This window comes from Microchirus variegatus (assembly GCF_963457635.1).
Source record: "Microchirus variegatus genome assembly, chromosome: 6".
Classification (NCBI taxonomy): domain Eukaryota; kingdom Metazoa; phylum Chordata; class Actinopteri; order Pleuronectiformes; family Soleidae; genus Microchirus; species Microchirus variegatus.
In genome coordinates, this window is record NC_139807.1 from 808,519 (window position 1) to 817,279 (window position 8,761).

The following is an 8,761-nucleotide window of genomic DNA, read 5'->3' on the forward strand; positions in this document are numbered from 1 at the left end:
GGATCATTTCATGATTTTCAAAAATTCATGAAAATTATTCCTTAAGAGCTGTGCAAATAATTTCAACAGATCCTTGTTCAGGGCGATGCCGACTATTATGATGATGAATTTCAAGTAATTCCGAGATACTTTTTGTTTTTGGGAAGAAAGTCAGCTCACTGTCAAAGTGCATCAGGGCAAATGGATAATTTCCTGAATTTCAAAAATTCATATAAATTATTCCTTAAGAGATTTTCAAATATTTTCAACAGATCCTTGTTCAGGGCGATGCCGACTATTATGATGATGAATTTCAAGTAATTCCGAGATACTTTTTGTTTTTGGGAAGAAAGTCAGCTCACTGTCAAAGTGCATCAGGTTAAATGGATCATTTCATGATTTTCAAAAATTCATGAAAATTATTCCTTAAGAGTTTTGCAAATATTTTCAACAGATCCTTGTTCAGGGCGATGCCGACTATTATGATGATGAATTTCAAGTAATTCCGAGATACTTTTTGTTTTTGGGAAGAAAGTCAGCTCACTGTCAAAGTGCATCAGGGCAAATGGATAATTTCCTGAATTTCAAAAATTCATTAAAATTATTCCTTAAGAGATTTTCAAATATTTTCAACAGATCCTTGTTCAGGGTGATGCCGACTATTATGATGGTGAATTTCAAGTAATTCCGAGATACTTTTTGTTTTTGGGAAGAAAGTCAGCTCACTGTCAAAGTGCATCAGGGCAAATGGATCATTTCCTGAAGTTCAAAATGCAAAGTGCAGTGATGTTAGCACAGCTGAGCACAGCTTTGGTGGCTCATTGACGAAAGGGCTTATTTGGAATGAAAATCATTATTTCTCATCTTGTCAATGTCTTGACTATGTTTTCTATTCATTTTGAAACTCTTTTGATGAACAGAAGTGTGAATTTAAATGGAAAACACAACACAAATTGTAGAAGTGACCCCTAACTTTACACAGACCAACAACCATCTCACTGTGTTTGTGTGTTTATGCCACGTTTACAGTTACAGAAGCGTTCGGTGTCAGAAATATTGAGTTATTTTCATATCACGTCAAAGTGTTTAGTTAACTCTTGACACCTTCAGCACAACAAACACCTCTGGACCAACACTCACTTACTCCGTCACTCTCGCCTCACACGTTTATTCACTTTGGACGCAGCTCAAACCCTGATTGCAAATAACAAAATAAGAGTTTAATCCCGGTGACATTGTTTTATGTGAGACTTGGCAGCTGCTGCAGTGACACAAACACCCGATTTGTAACGGTCTGAGTCTGAGTCTCGGGGGGTTTATGGACTTTAAAGTGTTTACTTTGGGTGAAGAAGAATGAATCATCTCCACGCAATTCCTGCTCTCGTTACCAAAGAAGGACACGAGTAAGAAGCAAGAGGCAGAGAGAGGAAAAGAGGGAAAAAAAAGTAATTCTATAATTGAGAGAAATAAAATTTGATGACAGATAATTAAACGAACGGACGCACAGAAGCAAACGCAGCACATTTACACACAAGTTGCTGTTTTTTTTTTTAAAGTCTTAAAGTCACATTTACGTAAAGTAAAAAAGTAGATTTTTAATTCTCCAGTGCAGTAACCAATGAGGTGTTTGCAGAGAGAGCGTCTAAATTCCTGGTTGAGGTCATTGTTTATGAGCGAGTGCAGAGGTTTGCCTCACGTCATGCTCTCTCTCTCTCTCTCTCTCTCTCTCTCTCTCTCTCTCTCTCTCTCTCTCTCTTTAAAGCCTCAGCACATTCTCTCACCTCTCAGCCTCTAAAGCAGTCGTCAGACGTCTTCTTCATCTGTGCAGCAGAGGTGAGTGAAACCCAGAGAGAAAAGAAACCTTCACTGAGCTACTGATGCACTTTGTTTTTGCACATTTACAGTAAAGTCATCTGTTACATGTTTACTGTAACTGTCACTGTCACACAAAGTAAAGAAAACTTCACAAAGTGACAACAAATATGAATTAAGTTCATTCAAAGTGAAGTAAGTGAGTTGTTAAATACTTCATAGACATTATGCTATAATATATGATAATGATGACTATTTTTAAGGTAAAAGGTAAATGAATATATTACTGTGTGCATGTTTTTCTATAATATGTGTTCGTTTTAACGTTTAATTTCATGCGTAAACCTTTCAAGCTTCACTTTCTTCTGTTTTCCGTTGCTTTTAAACGCTCTGTATTTACAGTATATCACACTGTTCCAGTCTTGATGACCGAACACTCAAACTCACTCACATTGACCTTAGACGACCTCGACTGATGCACTTTGTTTGTTTTACGTCTGTTTAAAAGCTGCAGTTTTGTACTTTTTTTTACAGTAAGTGTCTCAGTTACTCGCAGAATGGTTACTTTGTTTCCTGTAACCTTAATTAAATGGTTACAAAATCAATTAAGTTCAATTTTCTGTTAAAGAAAAATATGCATATATATATATACATATATACATATATATATATATAAATATATGTATATTTTTGTACACATATACATATATGTATATATGTCACATACTTTAAAAAGATCAGATTAGACAAGTTTCCTGTAACAGCTACACCTAAAAATAATTTAACAGTAAAACAAACAAAAAACATCTTGTTATATTGTTATCAAAGTCTGTAACGTGAAGAAATTTAAATCCTTAAGAAAATATAAGAAAATATTGATGTATTATATGTGCATTTACATTTGTTTTTAACTTTTTAAATTCCCCTAACATTGATCATACGTCAAAATAAATCATTGATTATGATCCGAGTGCACGACAAAGTAAATGTTAAACAATAAAGAAAATAAAAAGAGTAAATTATAATGTATCTATATATATATTTATCATGTGGTCACTGTGTCTTATATACAGTTAGATGCAAAAGCTCCATCATTATTTATTATAGAAGCTTAAGAATGGTTTTTTTTTACAGTGTGATTTAATCTCAGTCGTTCAAATGCAAGACTTGACTGGACTTTGTAACGCGTGTGAAGAAAAGTGTCATAAAGTTAATTATTATTATTATATTATTGTACCATTGTGTCCTATAACTTTCTGAGGACTTGGTCAAAGATTTCTTCTTCTTCTTTGTCCTGGACAGTTCAGGTCCAGTTGGAATAATCTCTGAATATAATCTGTACAGAACAGTAAAGTACAGTTCTCTACCACGACACTAAAGAACAGCGCCACCCACAGGTGTCACGTGAAAGTGTAAAGAAACGTCCCTTCAGGGTGGTTTGAGAAACGCTGCCAGACCAAACACATGATGTCATGCATGAGACGTGGAGATGACGGTCGTTATCCTGGCTCACTGATCCACCGTGTGGCTGCAGCATGACTTCACCAGCCTGTAAAACTCTTACCGAGTCATAAATTTAGCCACTTTGGTGTTTGAATTCAAGGCTGTTCTGCTCTGCTCTGCACGACAATTTATGAATCTCTTTGAAGACCATAATATGTTTCTGGAGTTACATTTAAATCAGCACAAAAAGCAGTGTGGAGTTTTATTTCATAGCAGTGAAGCTGTTGTTGTTCAGCAGCAGTGAGGTCTTTGGTGTTTGTTCTGTGATTTTGTTGAAAAGTCTGTTTCATCATTTATTTTATTCTTGCAAATAGAGCAGACACACACACACACACACACACACACACACACACACACACACACACACACACACACACACACACACACACACACACACACACACACACACACCAGACGTTTGCAGCTAGAATAGTCATTTACCACATTAACAATGTATAGAGTGTATTTCTGATTCATTTAATGTTATATGATTGAAAACAAGTGATTTTCCTTCATCTCTCAGAAAAATATTCTGAATTTAAAAAAAAAAAAAAAAATTACATTTTTTTTTTAATTCTCAAAAAAATATTATTAAAAAAAATTGTTTCCAAATTTTTTTTTTACAATAAATTCTAAAAAAAAAAAAAAAAAAATCTTATTCTCAAAATTTTAATTCTTACTCAAAATGTTTTTTTTTTCTCAAAAATCTATATCAAGAGAATCTAAAAAATGTGTTGAATAAAAGTGTTTTCCTTCAAAAATAAGGAAACAGTCATTTAAAAAAAAATTATAATTGATAATTCCAGGATTTTTCCAGGGACCAAAACTCCTACAATGATTTAGTTTGTCTAATGTGAGCTATTGTATTAACATGGAGGTTTAAAACTATAGTTCCTATAGAGTAAAAGTACTCTGCACTAATAAAAATAAATCCACTTCAGCTGTATAAACACTGGAAACTCTTACTCTACATTAAACATGTTACTGTATCTCTAGAGTCCACTATCTACCATATAACTCAATGAATCTAAAATAATCACATTCTAGTATTTATACACATGTAAAAACTCCAAAATACAACATGAGGTTTAGTGAATCACAGACGATAAAACACTGATATAATGATTAAAAAAACCACATCCCCATTCATCGTCAAATGGCAGATTGTAATTAGAGGCCTTTTATTATTGTAGTTTTTATGGTTGAGCTCGTTTAAATGATCGGCCAATAAAGAGTCAGGATTAAGTTGATGCGATTATTCACAAAATAAAGTGAGAGTAAATGCACTTTTGTCTTTTTTGTGCAGCTGATAAAACAAGCACTTATGTTTCAGAGAGAGAGAGAGAGAGAGAGAGAGAGAGAGAGAGAGAGAGAGAGAGAGAGGAAAGTGTAACGAGGACGTTAATTATGTGAAGACAAAATAAACTCACGTGACACTGAGACGCTGACTTTCTGATTTTCTACCTCGCTGAGAAATTGAATCCACGCGATGATCTGAGATGAGACGTTTGAGTCATGTGAAACCAGTGAGAGGTGAAGAGCTGCAGAGAGAGAGAGAGAGAGAGAGACAGAGAGACAGAGAGAGAGAGAGAGAGAGAGAGAGAGAGAGGGGTTAGAACTGGGCTTAAGTTAGGATTAGGGATTTAGTTAGTGATGGTCAAGGTTATGGTGTGGCTGCTATTCCTTACACTACCGTTCAAAAGTTTAGGGTCAACCATTCAATTTGTTGGTGTTTTCCATCAAAAGTCAGACTTTTATTCATCAAAATGAATAGAAAATATAGTCAAGACATTGACAAGATTAGAAATTATGATTTTTATTCCAAATAAAACAGTTTTCAGCTGTGCTAACATCATTGCACAAGTGTTTTCTAATAATCCAATAGTCTTCTAACGCCATTAGCAAACACAATGTACCATTAGAACAGTGTAAATGTGCCTCTATACACCTATGTACATATTCCATTAAAAACCAGACGTTTGCAGCTAGAATAGTCGTTTACCACATTAACAATGTATAGAGTGTGTTTATGATTCATTTAATGTTATATTCATTGGAGTAAAAAGTGCTTTTCCTTCAAAAATAAGGACATTTCTAAGTGAGTCTAAACCTCTGAACACTAGTGTATGTGACACTAACTTATCAAACAGAACAAAAATGTCTTCTCTGGACATTGATGTCTAATAGTGTCAAGAAATGTAGATTTTTGTCAAGACGCCAAACAGAAAAAAACATGTTTCTTGTGTACTCATGTGCTCCTCCCACTGGCAGCTAAAGGGTATTAAAATTGAGATCTTGACTTTAGTACCAATTTTATAACAAAACTTTTTTTTTTTTTTTAAATATCAAATTTCATCAAAATGCATCACACATGGTAAAGTTATTTAATTTCTATTAGGGAACTATATATTCACCATTAACTAGGTGCTTACTAACATATATAAGTCACATACTAGCTCTTTATTAGTAATCATTAAGCACATATTAACACATTATTCTACATAACCTTATTCTGCCTCTATTACGACATGAATTAAGATTTTTCCTACATAAGGTGTTAATACATGCTAAACAAATTGACTAATAAAGGGCTAGTATGCGACTTATATGCTTGTTATAATAATCTAAAGTGTTACATAAAATTTGACATCAAATGACAGCACATTCTCGTCATGAGGTGAAGTCCCATTTAAATCCCCTGACACGTCCTTTAAAGGTTAGGGAGAGGGTTTTCCAAATGAATAAAAGCCAAAATGCAGCGTCCTAACAAGAAGTGTGTGTGTGTGTGTGTGTGTGTGTGTGTGTGTGTGTGTGTGTGTGTGTGTGTGTGTGTGTGTGTGTGTGTGTGTGTGTGTGTGTGTGTGTGTGTGTGTGTGAGTCACGCCCTTTAAACAGGAGTGTGTTGCTGTGTTGATGGAGCTCTTGTCACGACGGCCTTTTCGTCCACAGATATTTGACCTCAGAGTGTTTGGGTCTCACTGCTCACTGACCTTTTGTCGGCCATGTAACACAACTCTGTGTGTGTGTGTGTGTGTGTGTGTGTGTGTGTGTGTGATGATGAGTCATTGTTTCCTCAGTCAGGAGGAGATACCACTCTGTCTGTCGCTGCTCTGTTCTCCCTCTAACTCGACTTGGGAGGAAACACATGGACGTCCACGATCACACTGACTGATAAAGTCACATTTCAACATTTAACAGCTATAGTGTGGAGATATATGTGTCACAGAATGAAATACTGGGATTATATACTGTGGATATTCAGAATGATGACAAACCTCGTACACACTTTCATGGAAACGGTTATGTCAGATGTCCCAGATAGTTGAGGATATCTAAAAAAAAGACAAATGTGAAGAGGATGAATGTGGTTGTAGATATTTAGAACATTTTTATTTAGACTAAGAGGAACTCAGTTAGAGAAAAACATTGCTAATCCAGACACAAACACGACCAAGAACACTTACACCAGATCTGAGAGTCTTCAAGTGATGATTTTAAAGCATTTATCCTTCACTTTTCTCTGAAAATAGACTTAAAAACTGACTAAATAGACCAGAGAATCAGGAGTGATTGTGTTTGGTGTTGGATGAGGAGGTGACGCGACGTTCTGCCTTTATTTTTAACCAGGGAGGAAGTGACTGAGAGACTTAAAGGTGCATTATGTAATAAATCATAAAATCCTCGTAATATGTCACAGAGACTCAGGAATAATGTTCATATAACAAACTGAACTCACCAACAACAACAGTACAGACTAAATATTTGCATTAAAAATATATATTTTGCAGACTGCAAATCATGTTTATGTTTTGAAATCATGTTTTGGCGTCATGTGGCGCCACCTACCGCCGTCTACCAATCATTGCAGTCAGTAGAGTCTCAGCTGCCGAGCAACCACGGGTTGCCAGTTACGTCAGAAAACTAAACCTAAAAGACCTCTGTATTTTGAATTTGAATGTAGTAACAGTTTTTGGGCACATTCTTACATATGGAGCCTTTAATATGCAGCAGCACACTGTGTGTGAACACTGCGACTGAATTAGATTTTATCATTTCACAACGTGACTTTTAAAACAAAAGCAGGAAACGTCGTCCAGAACAACACAACACAACACAACACAACACAACACAACACAACACAACACAACACAACACAACACTTGCAGACTGCACAAGGGTTTTCTAATCATCAATAGGTTTCTTCAAATATCACCTACAGACCTGAATAATCGACTCATGATATGATTTTAGGATTACCCTAAGATTATTGATGACTCCATGACCTGATGATCTTATTGTATGATGAACAGAACAAGACAAAGTTATTGTTACAGGTGTTCAGTCGTCGGCTGACGCCACATGAATTAGTCTCTGTGGGTTCAGATTATTATTGGTTGACAGATTATTGAAGGAGACAGATTATTGTGATGTTGTGTTCGCTGGTAATGAGCCAAATCAAATCTGTAAATATACACAGATGGTTTTTAAATGCTGCACGCACGCACGCACGCGCGCACGCACGCACACGCGCACACACGCACACAGGCACACAGACACACACACACACAGACACACACACACAGACACGCAAACACACACACACACACACACACACAGACACACAGGCACACACACACAGGCACACACACACACACACACACACACACACACACACAGACACACACACACAGACAGACAGACAGACACACACACACACACACACACACACACACACACACACACAGCTAAGTTTAGTGATTCCACAGCTCAGTGAGTTTATGGTTTAATCCGTAGATTTATCTTCTGTCAGAGTTTGTCTTTTTCATTTTCTCTTTCTCTTTCCTGTTTTCTCTCTTTAAGTCCGTCTCACACTAACGGACAAAATCAATCAGACACAAGTGTCGACGCACATTTTCTGGACTTCATCTTGCAGAAGAAGAAAATGGCGACTATGATGACGTTAATGCTGCTTTTGTGTTTTGTATGATTTATCTAAATGACCAACACTTTGCCTCAGAGACACATTCACAGTCTCTGCAGCTTTTTCAGCTCCTTTGTTTTGGTTTTACGGCGTCAAACACCATTGTTTTCCATTAGCTCATCCTTCAGTTTGCACATGTTTGTGGTGAAACAGCCTTTTAAAAAGTCAGCATGCTCTTCCTGCTCAGCGCCAAACGGCAGACAGAGACGATTAGAGACGAGCTGGCAAACATAACAGAGCACTTAACAGCACAACACACACATATCTGCCCCCAGGAGGCGGTAGAGACGACACAAAAACAACATATTTGTCCTTGATTTTAGCCCCGTTTGGATCGTTGCATCTTTAAAGGCGCCATATGTAAGAATGTGGCCAAAAACAGTTACTACATTAGAATTCAAAATACAGACGTCTCTTAGGTTTCGTTTTCTGACGTAACTGGCAACCCGTGGTTGCTCGGCAGCTGAGACTCTACTGACCGTAATG